At 40.0% G+C, this 12,838-nt stretch overlaps 1 protein-coding gene across 2 annotated transcripts in view; it reads left to right on the forward strand.

Annotated features, from left to right (window-relative positions):
• The window catches only part of KCNJ6 (potassium inwardly rectifying channel subfamily J member 6), a 159,296-nt gene that overhangs the window by 122,048 nt on the left and 24,410 nt on the right, over window positions 1-12,838 (forward strand). The window lies entirely within an intron of this gene.

Genomic DNA, 12,838 nt, shown 5'->3' on the forward strand with positions numbered 1-12,838 from the left:
AGAAATGCCACAAATAAATAAATAATCCCACTCCGGGCTCCCAATTTTAAAAAACTGTGTTTTTGTGCTGCCAATGGTAAGAAGAAAAAAGCAAGCGCTGGTGCCAATAGGAGCTTTCCTTTTGTAGAGTTATTTGCTATACAGGTTCCTTTTTTTAATGACAGTAAAGAGAAGTCTAGTCTTAAATTTTTTCTTCCCTATGCACTATAGTCCTGATTAACAATGTTCTCTTCCAGTAATAAAAACACTGGAGAGAGAGATTTTAGAGTGCTACAATTCCAGCTCACGTTACTCCTGTTGCAATAGTCCAGATGACAAATGGCAGCAAATAATGCATTTCTTTACAACTGCCTTTTTCCACCTAAGCAGAACAATGGAAGTCTCCTTACAGCACAAGTCTCTGCATGGTTCAGATATTTGCAGGAGATTTAGATTAGGCATCCTTCACTCTCGAGAGACATCTCCCTAAATCAGTCTGCCCATAACTTGATGTCATAAGGGGGGGGGGGCTCTTCTCCAAGTACATGTTGAGATTTTGATGTGAATATGTATTAAATATAAATGTTGTATAGTTAAATGTAAAATGGCTGGTTTTACCTGAGTCATTGTATTGGTTGTATTCAGGTGTAATTACCAAAGTGTGAGACTTACTGTTGTATAGCTGTGGTGCATGATGAAACTTTGTGTAACTGAAAATGAAGTAATGTATTTTCTGATTCATCCCAGAACTGTACATAAGTCATGTGTAAAGGGGACATTTTATCTGCTGTAAGTCAGATCACTTTATTCCTATGCTATGTGTTGTATCATGTCATGTTATGCTTCCAGATGAATGTCTATTCTCTATGTATATATGTAAATAGACTAAGCTGATATTTTACTCTCTCAGTGTCATGGTGTCTATGCAAACCAATATCTCTTTACTCTGCTAATGTTATGAGAATACACGTTATAACCAAAATTCTCAACGGTACATCTTTGGGTATCCTATGTATGAATGGCCTACATCTGTTGCTTAATATAGTAAATCACACTAGAGTAGACTCATTGGGGAGTTATTGAGTAAAGTCTTCTTTAAGTTCCATTGATTCAAATGGGCCTATTCCAGCTGCAACACACTATGCTAAAGTAAATCACAGTTCAGGTAAGCTGTGATTTGAATCATTGGAACTTACAATGGAATTGACTGACTAAATCTCCATTGATTCAATGGACCTCCTTTAGTGTAGTTTACTATGCTAGCCAAGGATTTTGGCCATTAAGGATGATTGCCTTCTTTGGTATACCACTGCAGTTATCGAAGTTGTAACCACGTTAGTCTGGGCAAGCATATCAAAAAGAAATACACAAAAAATAAAGCAATAAAATACATTGTGGCATCTTAAAGACTAACTGCTATATTTTAATATAATCTTTCATGAAACAAGCCCACTTCCTCAGATATAAGAGTGAGAATTATAGAACACCTTCCCCATAGAAATGTGATTGGCACCAGAATAATTTTTTTGTTTGTTTGTTTCCCAAGACATTTCAGTTGCCTGATTCGGTCTGTTTGATTGTTTCTTGATGTCCATCTTAGTTTTGAAAATATTTAAAAATTTTACTATTTAACTATATTTTAACTATATTTTTAAACTATTTTTGCACTACCCTGGTATATGCAAGGATGAAGGGCCATTTTTAAATGCTTAACTAATAAAAATGGCTACTGAGAAGTATGTCATAACAAGGTCAATCTATTCCTACATATGTGCATATACTACAGGTATCTGTAGTGCAACGAGTTGCTTGCCACATATTGAGCCCTGAAAATAGTGTCGCTGTATTACCCAGCTGGCCACGTTTTACCTGGATTATCTAGATGCCACTGATTTTCTGGATGGGATATTTTCTTTTTTCCTCCTTTGTTATTGTCAGCTATTTGTTTGCACTGGCCATAACAGTTCCTTTTATCTCTGTGATAGTTGCTGAAAAGGTTATTCAGGACTCTTACTTCTTTCCTGCCCTTAGCAATTCTAAGTATTTCTTAGTATTTCTTAGAACTGTGTAGTTTCCTTTTCTTTCTACTACAGAAGTTGTCTTTTTACATTCTTACTTAATACTATCTGTGGTTCAAAATTGGTTGAGTTTAGTAACACAAACCTGTTCTTTATGTGGACTTTAAATTCATCAACAATGTTTCTTAAATTATATTTTGGCATTAGAATTCTTTTAGTGCTCTTCTTCAGCTTTACTCTAATGCTTGACATCAGCGGCTCATTATGAGCACCACAGTCTGTTCCTGGCCTTGTTTTGGCAGAGAAAATTCAGCTTCTCCATCTCCTGATTGCAATTACATAGTCTGTTTGATTTCTTTATTGACCATCCAATGATGTCCATGTGTACAGTCATCTGTTCAGTTGCTTGAAGCATGTATTTGAGATAAACAAATTGTTGGTTTCACAGAACTCTGTGACACATTCTCCTGCTTTTTTCTGACCTCAACTAAGTAAGTTGAAGTAACTTAAGGCAATTTATATGTGAATGAAGACTATTCTTAATTTTCAAACAAGAACAACAACAACAACAACAACAACAACAAAACAGCCAGGTGGGATCAGATTGAAGGCATGCTGTTTCCTGCACTGTTTAGCCAGATGCCTATGGGAAGTCCAGAATTAGGAAAGGGGTGTGCCAGCCTTCTTTGGCTCTTGGTGTCAATGATAGATATTCAAAGACAGGTTAACCATGCATGAATCTGTCTAATCCCCTTGTCAAGCTGTCTGCGTTATGCAATCATCACCATATCTTGTGATAGTGAATTTCTATCATTTAACCAGTGCTTGAAAAAGTTCTGCTTTGGAACTACACAACTCTCTGAATTCCTCAGAAAGCTTATTAACAAGAGCCAGCTGAGGTCAATGAGCATTTCCTTGTACTCTTGGGAATGAAATTCATTTGTCAACACCATGTGGATTTTCTGCACAGGCTTTGTCTGCAAAAATTCCACGACCAGATTGCAGAAGATTCTTAGTGAGGGTGGAGTGGCAGACTTTCCACTGGTACTGAAACAAATGGGAACTTTCTTACCCTATACAAACTGCAAGCACAAAGTAACTCAATCCAGATCAAGGCCAGGCTTTGACCACCTGGATTGGGGGTCAAAGGGTTAAAGCCCACTGCATCCCACTTTAGGATCATGTTCTGGAATGCATCTCCCACACTTACTTTTGAATGGGGAAAAATGAACTGCCACGCTGTATATGAAAAGGTAACATGTAGTTTGATTAACATAACTACTAAAAAAAAAACCTGGGGTTACTCTATAATGTCAACTGGTTGTGATGATGGCCATAATACCAAAAGTCCTTTTTTTAAGTAATAGACAAATTCATTGATGGCAAATTAATTAAATTAGACCACAAGCCAAGATAGCCAAGTAGAGAGCACAGAGCATGGAGAGAGTTCCTACTCCAGTCCTCTGAAGATGCCAGCCACAGAGACTGGCAAAACATCAGGAAGAACAACCTTCAGAACATGGCCAAAGAACTCAAAAAACCCACAACAACCATTAGAACCTCCATTGTTAGAGACATATATTTTTCATTTATTTTTATGTTTGAATGTTTTAATCTTAATGCATATTTATTTGTTTTTTTAATGTGATATTTCTGTAATGTTTTTACATTTCTCATTTTATCTGCTGTGAGCCACCTTGGGTCCCCTATGGAGAAAAAGGGGGCATATAAATAATTTAAATTTGAATGAATGAATGAATGAACACACATGATTGCACCCCACTATATAACACCAATGCAATTATTAAATTTGCAGATGATACGACAGTGGTGGGACTCATAAATAAGAACAATGAGTCTGCTTATAGAAAGGAAGTACAAAGATTGATACTATGGTGTAAAGAAAATCATCTCACACTTAACATCAAAAAAACTAAAGAACTCATAATTGATTTTAGGAGGAAGAGAAATGTACATTTACCACTGTACATAAACGGTGAGGAAGTGGAGAGAGTTGGTAGTTTTAAATTTCTGGGTACTTACATCTCAGAGGACCTCTCATGGACTATAAATGCCAACATGCTAATAAAGAAGGCACAGAAGAGGCTGTATTTCCTGAGAATGCTTGGGAAGTTAAATTTATCACAGCATTTACTTCTGTCCTACTATCATAGCACCATTGAGTGTGTCCTAACCTATGGCATTCTGGCATGGTTTGGGAGTAGCTCTGTAGCGGACAAAAAAGCTCTACAGAGAACCATTAAAATTGCCCAGATTATCATCGGGCTCCAGCTACCAACCCTGGATGACATCTTCACATCCCGCTGTCTGAGGAAGTCACACAGCATCCTGAGAGACTCTTCCCATCCTGCTTATAACTTTTTTGAACTGTTACCGTCTGGCAGAAGATATAGAACAATTAAGACTCGGACCACACATTTTCTAAATAGTTTTTATCCTAGAGCTAGAATTGCAATTAATAATGAGCTTAAAGACCACCAGTAGTGAATAATTAGTTGGACTGTGTTACTTGGCCTGAGGTGTAGATGTTTGTATTTTTAGTGGGGGACTTCTAGTGGGTGGGGAGTGTTTGGGGAATGTTATGTGTGTGCATGTGTCTGGTCTCTGGGTGTCTGTGAATTTCGTTGTATGGGTATACTGTGTATATACTTACAATGACAATAAATTATATTATTATTTTTATTATTATGAATGAGTCAATCGATCAATCATTCAGACAGTCAATCAATCTACTGAGTACCAAATGCTAAGAATCATCATCAGGCCTTCCTTCTAAGTTTCATGAGGATATTGGGATGGTCATGATGGAGGCAGAATGCCTGACAACAGAGTTATTTCATTTGATCCAAAAGGTAACATTTTCACAGGAATCAAGGTTCCTTTTAACAAGGTGCTAAACAAAATTCCCATTTATTAAGAATAGTCTGGATATGGTTTTCCATTAAGATGGGAGTAATGCTCAGTTAGTGCTATTGCTTATTTATTTAATGCTATCCATTAGAAATAAATGCATTGCTTTGTCTTGCATTGTGACTAGGGTGGTAGGGAACACAATTGATTTATATTTTGGTTTATGTATTTTATGTTGTGGTTTATAATTTTAAAAAGAAAAAAACAGTTTGGGGTTGAGTTGTACTTTGATGTTACTCATAAAATGAACCAAACATGGTAGAAAATAATTGCAGGTTAAATATTTTAGCATTGCAATTATACCCCGCCCAAAAAAAAATGAGTAAAACAGCTTTTGCATGAAATGTATAGTTGAAATTATGAAATGGACTACATGAACAAAGGCTACCTAGTACCAGAACTTGACAAGGAAAGTAATTGTACTACAACCCCCAGAATCCTCAACCAATATGGCTACAAGTAACTTTTTCAGACCCGCTCATACTGTATCAAGCTATCTCAGTTACATAAACTGACTAATGCATGGCTCCTTTCTGATAAAAATGTATTATTGTATTAGGCATCCTTCATTCTCCAGAGACTATGTTAACGTGCTCTGAATAGAGGACTTGGAACAGTGTCTAGTGTGGCTGAGGAAGCCGATTCGAGAGTGGCAATCCCTTCCACACTGAAGACAAATCCAATCTGTCCCCTGTCCAGCTCCCTGATTTTGCTGCTTTTGGGACTGCCTCTTTGCCTTGGCCTGCTGGACGTCTCTTCAAATTGGGAGAGGCCGTGATGCAATGCCTGCCTCCAGGCTGAACGGTCAGATGTCAAGTTTTCCCATTTGTTGAGGTCCATTCCTAAGGCCTTCAGATCCCGCTGAATGTACTGTAACTAGATCAGTGCTGGTGTGCTGCTAGTACTTGGCCATTAATATATGGAAGAAGCCATTGTCTGCCCAGCTTTGCTGACTTTGGCTAAACTGAATCCTGCTAGTAGAGTGGAATAGAATGTCTGTTCACTTATTATTAACATTTTGCTTTGGAAATCGTGGATAAATAAATCTACAGCCAGACTTTTACCTCAAGGTTCCTTCTTATTGATCATATTCAACCCTCATTGATGTGATTGCTGTTATAGTGGAGCCCAGGCTCACTGGGTCCACCTTGCGAGGTCTGTAACATCATCCACCACTCTCTCAGACTTCCCTTTGATTTCAGCAGCAACAGAAACTGGGGAAGTGTATTTTCTAGGAACAGTATATTGTTGCAAGCTATCACCACTTGCAACAGAGTAGTTGCAAGCTATCACCACTGTAACAGAAAATGTTTGAGGGTCACCTGGTATTGAATAATGTATCAAGAGTCATTAGCTTAAAAAACAACAACACCATATTCATTTGTCCGTATGGACTGTTCCAGCTACCTGCATTTTTGTACTCTCTGTTTGGGAGGGCCTGGCAATGGACTCTGCTATGATGAGCACCTGCATGTCCAAATTTAACACTGTGCCACTAGGTATGGATCTTTTCCCTGCAGCAGATGGCTTTCAACTTTGCTTGGCTTATCTGGAATCCTTTGCTGCATGTATGCACCTGTACCTGTAATACATGAGAGTAATGATAGAGCTGAGAAGTTGCTTTTTTGGATGTTTTTTGAGATGGGAGGGATATCTCTGCTTTGCAGAAAAAGAAGAATTTTTGTTCCAACCCTAATTTCTCATATTCATTGAAATAGAACCCCTTATCCATGAGATCAATATCCACTGATTCACTTATCAATGGTCTGAAAATGTTTTAATCTTTTAAAAAAATCCAAAGAGTATGTATTTTCAACAATGAAGTTACCAGATCTGACCACTATAGGGAGCCAGAGACTATGCTATGTATAGCATTCACTATAATCTGCATTTTTCAGCATCCATGACAGGCCTTGGAACTGGTTTCTCACGGATACGAGAGTCTGACTGTATTCTTTACCCTTGCTGAACCTGTTGCAGGGCCACTGAATATTTTGGAATTAATACCCCCAGATATGGCTGACTTAGGTTTAGGTATCTGGTTGCAGAGTCAGATGTTGGGAGTTCAGTTCCCCATTGTACCTCCTGTGAGAAGAGCCAGTCTATGTAGCCTTGGTCAAGCTGCACAGTTGCAAGATACCCTCCCCCAGAAGAAGGGAATGGTACCTGAGTACTTTCTGTGATGAAACCAACAGAAATGGGCTTAATCATCCTCTCTATTTCTTGTAAAATGTTAAAACTGCTTGAGCTGAATTAAGAATGTACATTTGGGTAATTGAGTCAGGATATCCTAAATACCTGTGAAACCTTTTCTATGGCCTTGGAATATTTTCTGAGAAGAAGCCCACGCCTGACTTCTCATGGCATGTGGGTGGTTTACACCTGTGGAGATCCTGGGAGTGCTCATGCAGCAGAAACCAATTAATTGATTCACCTGATTGGTGGGAAGTTTCACCCAGCTCATGAGGGGATAATGGGATAAAAGGTCAGATAGAACAGTGAGTGAGCAAAGTACTAGCTAAACCGCAGAAGCCTGTGCTGCAGGGTCAGAAGACCAGCAGTCATAAGATCGAATCCACGCAATGGAGTGAGCTCTCGTCACTTTGTCCCAGCTCCTCGCCAATTTTAGAGGCTCACAGAAAGCTTTCTCAATCACTAGGGCATTGACCCGCCTGGCAAGAATCCACACCAAGTGTCAAACGGATAGTGTAACTGAATGGCAAGTGGGTCCTCTCTGTGGTGACCTGGAGTCCATGATACTCTCTACCCAGAAAAACACTGTACAGGGTTGTCATAAATCAGAATCAACTTGACAAGCATGTATTTAATTATTAACCCAAAATGTAATTTTTTTTCAGAGCTGGAAAAAGCGTATAATTTATCTCTTCTCTCTTTGTTCCTATACTGCTGCCAGAAGTAATATTTGACATCCCTAAATTTGAATCCTCCCTGCCAATGCAGCAAATTACCTGTAAAATTGCCAGTTATAATACAAACATTACACCTCACAAACTACCCTATCTTAAATTTATTTCTGGAGAGTTCAGATCAGACTGAAGTATAATTTGAAAGCAACATGTCCTCGTGGCATTGCTGGTACTTTGGCCCACTGAATTATTTGGTTCATTTATAGTCAGTCAGTCTCAAGCAAATTAGGAAGTGACAGAGCTTTCTTTAAATAACTGTCCTGAATGCCATGAATTGACAGAGATAATTTTAATTCTGCACAAAATGTCTCCTTTCATCAGGGCTGGAGAACTTCAGTGGGGCTGAACACCATTTTTGCAGATTGACCCATACTCCAGGGGCCAAATTCCCAAGTGAGTGGGAAGGCTATGTCAAAGCTAACTTACATAAGGCTTGCACAATACCAAGTTACTTACTTAGGGCTCTGCCCTGCTTTCTCCAATTCATCAGGTTTTTTTTATCAAGAAGAAGGATTTGTCAGGCTTCATCTCTTCCATGTCCTGAGCTATTGTGTGTGCACATGCACACATACACATGTCTCCCAAACAACCTGCTGCTGCTTCCACCTCACCACAAGCACAAGACCTCAGGTTGTCCCATCTCCATGCACTGACAGCTGAGGTGGTTGCGGCAGCAGTAGCAAGACCAGCTTCTTCAACCAGCCTTCATATCTTGTCAGGCACACTATCCCCAGCAACGAGAGTCAAGCAGCACTCTGCATCAGCTTAGGGCATTGGAGAAGGAAGGAAGGAAGGAAGGAAGGAAGGAAGGAAGGAAGGAAGGAAGGAAGGAAGGAAGGAAGGAAGGAAGGAAGGAAGGAAGGAAGGAAGGAAGGAAGGAAGGAAGGAAGGAAGGAAGGAAGGAAGGAAGGAAGTGCAGATGATGGAGCAGAAGGGGAGGAAGAAAGGAAAAAGCCCTCACACAGTGCTAAACTCAACCTAACCCCTCAAAAAAAAAAAACAGAGCAATTCAAGACAACAACCATCTCCCCATATCTTCAGCAGGGCAGAAAAACAGTTCACAAAATCACAGGTTTTATCACTGTGTGAACCAAGACAAACTTTACACCATGTGAATGGTTGACATTGATATTATCAGTGATTGGCAAACAAGGTCCATTTGGATAAACTAATGCTGTGTCTGGAAGAGCCCTGAGTAGACCATGAAAAACAAATGTAATATATTTTTTTCATAAATGATCAACTTAGACAAAAACCTCTGATTAAAAACATTAGGGCTAGAGCTTTCAAAGGCCACACATTTCAAAAAACAGCTATGTCTGTGAATCAGCAAATCTGTGATTCAGATCTTTGACTACTAAAATTGGCATGATTTAATTTTTTCCTGGTTGTGTACCACTTACCAACCAACCTGAATAATGTGTATGCACCACAGTAACTTCAACAAAGGAGCTGAAGTATTGAAAACCATACAAAGCAATTTGCCATGAAAAGAACAGGAAAATGCTGGAAGGCATGTTTACAGTTAAATTTGGGCTGAGACAAAGATAGCAGGAGCAGAGTTTTGAGTTTGCAGAAAATGAAGCCATTTTGGAGTGCAATTGGTCTCTAAACATCTCATGTTGAATTAGAAGTGCTCTAGTTTGTTTTAGGAGTTTGTTCCTCATGTACTTGACTTGTGTGAATAGATGTTACAAAAGATACATACTCCTGTAGTCCTCAGTTTATTCTCTCATCAAAAGGAATCTAAACTCTGAACAGTTAACCATTGAACCCCTCCACACCTGAAGTTGGAAGTTTCTAATATAAATTGCAAAATATTCAGTTTCCTTCTCCCTACCAAAGAGAGAGAAAAAGAGAGAGAAACTGTTCATATCTGCTTTTCGATTGGAAGGGAAAGTTTGTGAATTTCATTGACCTGCTGTGATGGTTATACTAGTCATTTGTGTCGCTGTTTATAAAGAATCCAGTACGTATTCTGATAACTTTCAGAAAAGTCTGGAGATAAACAGTGTAGCTGAACATTTAATGAAGAAAATCTATGGGAGAAGATGGTGCAAGTCACGGTATAATGAACTGGCCTGATGGTTCATAGTCATCACCATTTCAAATTTTAATCCTTTCCTCTGCTATGTTATTATCCTTTGTGTGTGCAGGAGGCACTGACTCTATTATAATACTTCATTATGTAAAAATGGTAAATTTATCCACCACTCAGCTGCTTGATATGTGTCCACTGCAAAAGCTGCTGCTGCTCCAGTTGTAACAGTATGAGATACTTGTTAAATGTTATATATCTTGACTGAGGGGCTGACATACAGAAATTTGACTGCTTACCGAAGTTTTCTTCCTTGCTTTGAAATAAATGACTGACATGGGGGGTATGCCTGACAGCTGGAAAAGATCTGAGGAAATAAAAAAATAGAGCATGCCCTTCTGAAAGGCATTTGCCTATGCACAGAAATTCTGGTCTTTGCGGATGTGCTTCTGTCCGCAGAATGCTTTCCATTGGCCTTCATCTTATATTCTTGGCTTGGTGGGTATGATGGAGATGTGTGATGGCAGAAGAGACTTGGCTATATCATGAAAACATGATTAGCTGGCCTTGAAAATGACTTCCATGAGGTCATCACGCCCACTTTTTTCTTTGGCTATTTTGTCAAGCAATGCATTACAGAGGGATTAGGAAGGGAAAAGGAGAGTGTTTGCTAGATGAACTGCTCAGAGGGATATTTATTTATTTAAAATATTTTTACCCTGCCTTCTTCCTTTAAAAGGACCCAATGCAACTTAAACCATTAAAACAGATAAATAAAAACAATAAATGATTCAAATATTTTAAAATAATTAAATATACATTACAGTGGTGCCCTGCATAGCGAGGTTAATCCGTTCCAGATTAACCTTCGCTATGCGAAAACATCGCTGTACGGGGCAGGAAAAGCCTATTGGAACGCATTAAACTTAGTTTAATGCGTTCCAATAGGTGCCAAAACTTACCCCTCCAGCGATGTTTTCGCTGGTCCGGTGCCCATTTTGGAGCCGCTGAACAGCTGTTCGGTGGCTCCAAAATGGCCGCCGGATGACTCGAAATGGCCCCCTGTCAGTGTTTTCGCGCCCTCCCCTTGCTTACCGAGGTCGTGAAAACACTGACGGGGCCATTTCGGGTCATCCGGCGGCCATTTTGGAGCTGCCGAACAGCTGTTCAGCGGCTCCAAAATGGCCACCGGACGCCCCAGTCGTCGCAAAGCGAGTGCGGCGATTGGGGCAGCTCCGTATAGCGATCCCCAAAAAGGGATCGCTATACGGATTCTTTGTTATACGGTGCGCTCGTTAAGCGAGGGACCACTGTATATTCAAACGTGAAATAAAAGCATTATTAAAACAGATTAATACAACAAAATTCTACTCATTGTGATTTCAAGACCCTACTTAGACAGACAGCCATTGAGGGAAAGCCTACCTGAAGAGAAAGGTCTTCACGTGCTTGTGGAAGGACAGCAAAGGTGGGGCCAGGCTGGCCTCCTGTGGGAGGGAGTTCCAAACTCTGGGCACAACAACAGAGAAGGCCCTCTTCTGTGTCCGCACTCAATGTACCTGTGAGAGTGCTGGGACTGAATGAGAGGGCTCCACTGATGGTCTTAACATCTGAGGAAGGCTCACAAAGGGAGATATGGTCTTTAAGATAGCTTGGACCCAAGCCATTTAGAGATTTATAGGTTAAAACCAGCACTTTGAATTGCACCCCAAAATGGATTGAGGTTATGTGATCCCTGTAACCAACCCCAGTTAACAATCTGGCTGCCACATTTTGAACCTGCTAACATTTCTGAACACTTTCCAAAACCAGCCCCATGTAGAGCACATTACAGTAGTCCAGCTAAGATGTAACCAAGGCATGTGTTACCATGTCCAGGTCATACCTCTCAAGAAATGCAGCTGGCACCCCAGTTTTAACTGCTCAAAGGCACTCTTAGACACTGCCGAAATCTGGGCATCCAGGCTCAGAGATGAATCCAGGAGCCCATCCAAGCTGCACACCTGTGTTCTCAGGGGGAGTGCAACCCCATCCAGCATGGGCTGAATCTTTATTCTTTGATCTGTCTTTAAAGTGATTAGCAGCACCTCAGTCTTGTCTGGATTAAGATTCAATTTATTAATCCTCATTCAGTCCATTATTGATACCAGACATCGATCTGAAACAACTTCCTCAGATTTAGATACGAATGAGAGATAGAGTTGGCTGTCATCTGCATATTGGTGACACCAAATCTAGAAACTCTGGACAACCTTTCCCAGCATTTTCATGTAGATGTTAAATAGCACAGGGGACAAAACAGACCTCTGACGGATACTGTGGCCAGAGTGTCAAACAAGAGTTCACCACCACCACCTTCTGAGTCCTCTCCTCCAAGAAGGACCGGAGCCACCATCAAACAAGTCCCATTCCAGAGAGAAAGCCCAGAAGGATACCACAACTGATGGTACTGAAACAGAACCAACAGGAACACACTCCTCCTGTCCAGTTCTGAATGTAGGTCATCCACCAAGGTGACCAAAGCAGTCTCCATCCCATAACCAGGTCTAAAGCCAGATTGAAATGGAACTAGATAATCCATCTCATCCAGGAACACCTGGATAGAGATTTATCATCTGCTCCATTCCAACACTAAGGTATCTGTCTGTGTAAATGGGAGACACAAAAGGGGAGAAATCAGCAGCTCTCACAAATAGAAGAAAGATGGACTAAAGTCTAGCGATGTACTGATAGGATGAATGGCTCAATAAGTTTCAAGGATGAAAGCCTTCAGGATCTGATACTCTGCAACCAACCAAAACCAATAAAGTTATCCATACCTTAAGTGAGTAAATGTAGTGTAATGGCAAAGATAAGCCAAATCTGTTTGTAGTTGGTTGCAGATTTTCACCTACAGTCTGAAGCAACACATTTCATAAACAAGTTTGCCTTCTCATCTGCAGTTT

Source organism: Pogona vitticeps, chromosome 3 (assembly GCF_051106095.1).
Source record: "Pogona vitticeps strain Pit_001003342236 chromosome 3, PviZW2.1, whole genome shotgun sequence".
Classification (NCBI taxonomy): Eukaryota; Metazoa; Chordata; class Lepidosauria; order Squamata; family Agamidae; genus Pogona; species Pogona vitticeps.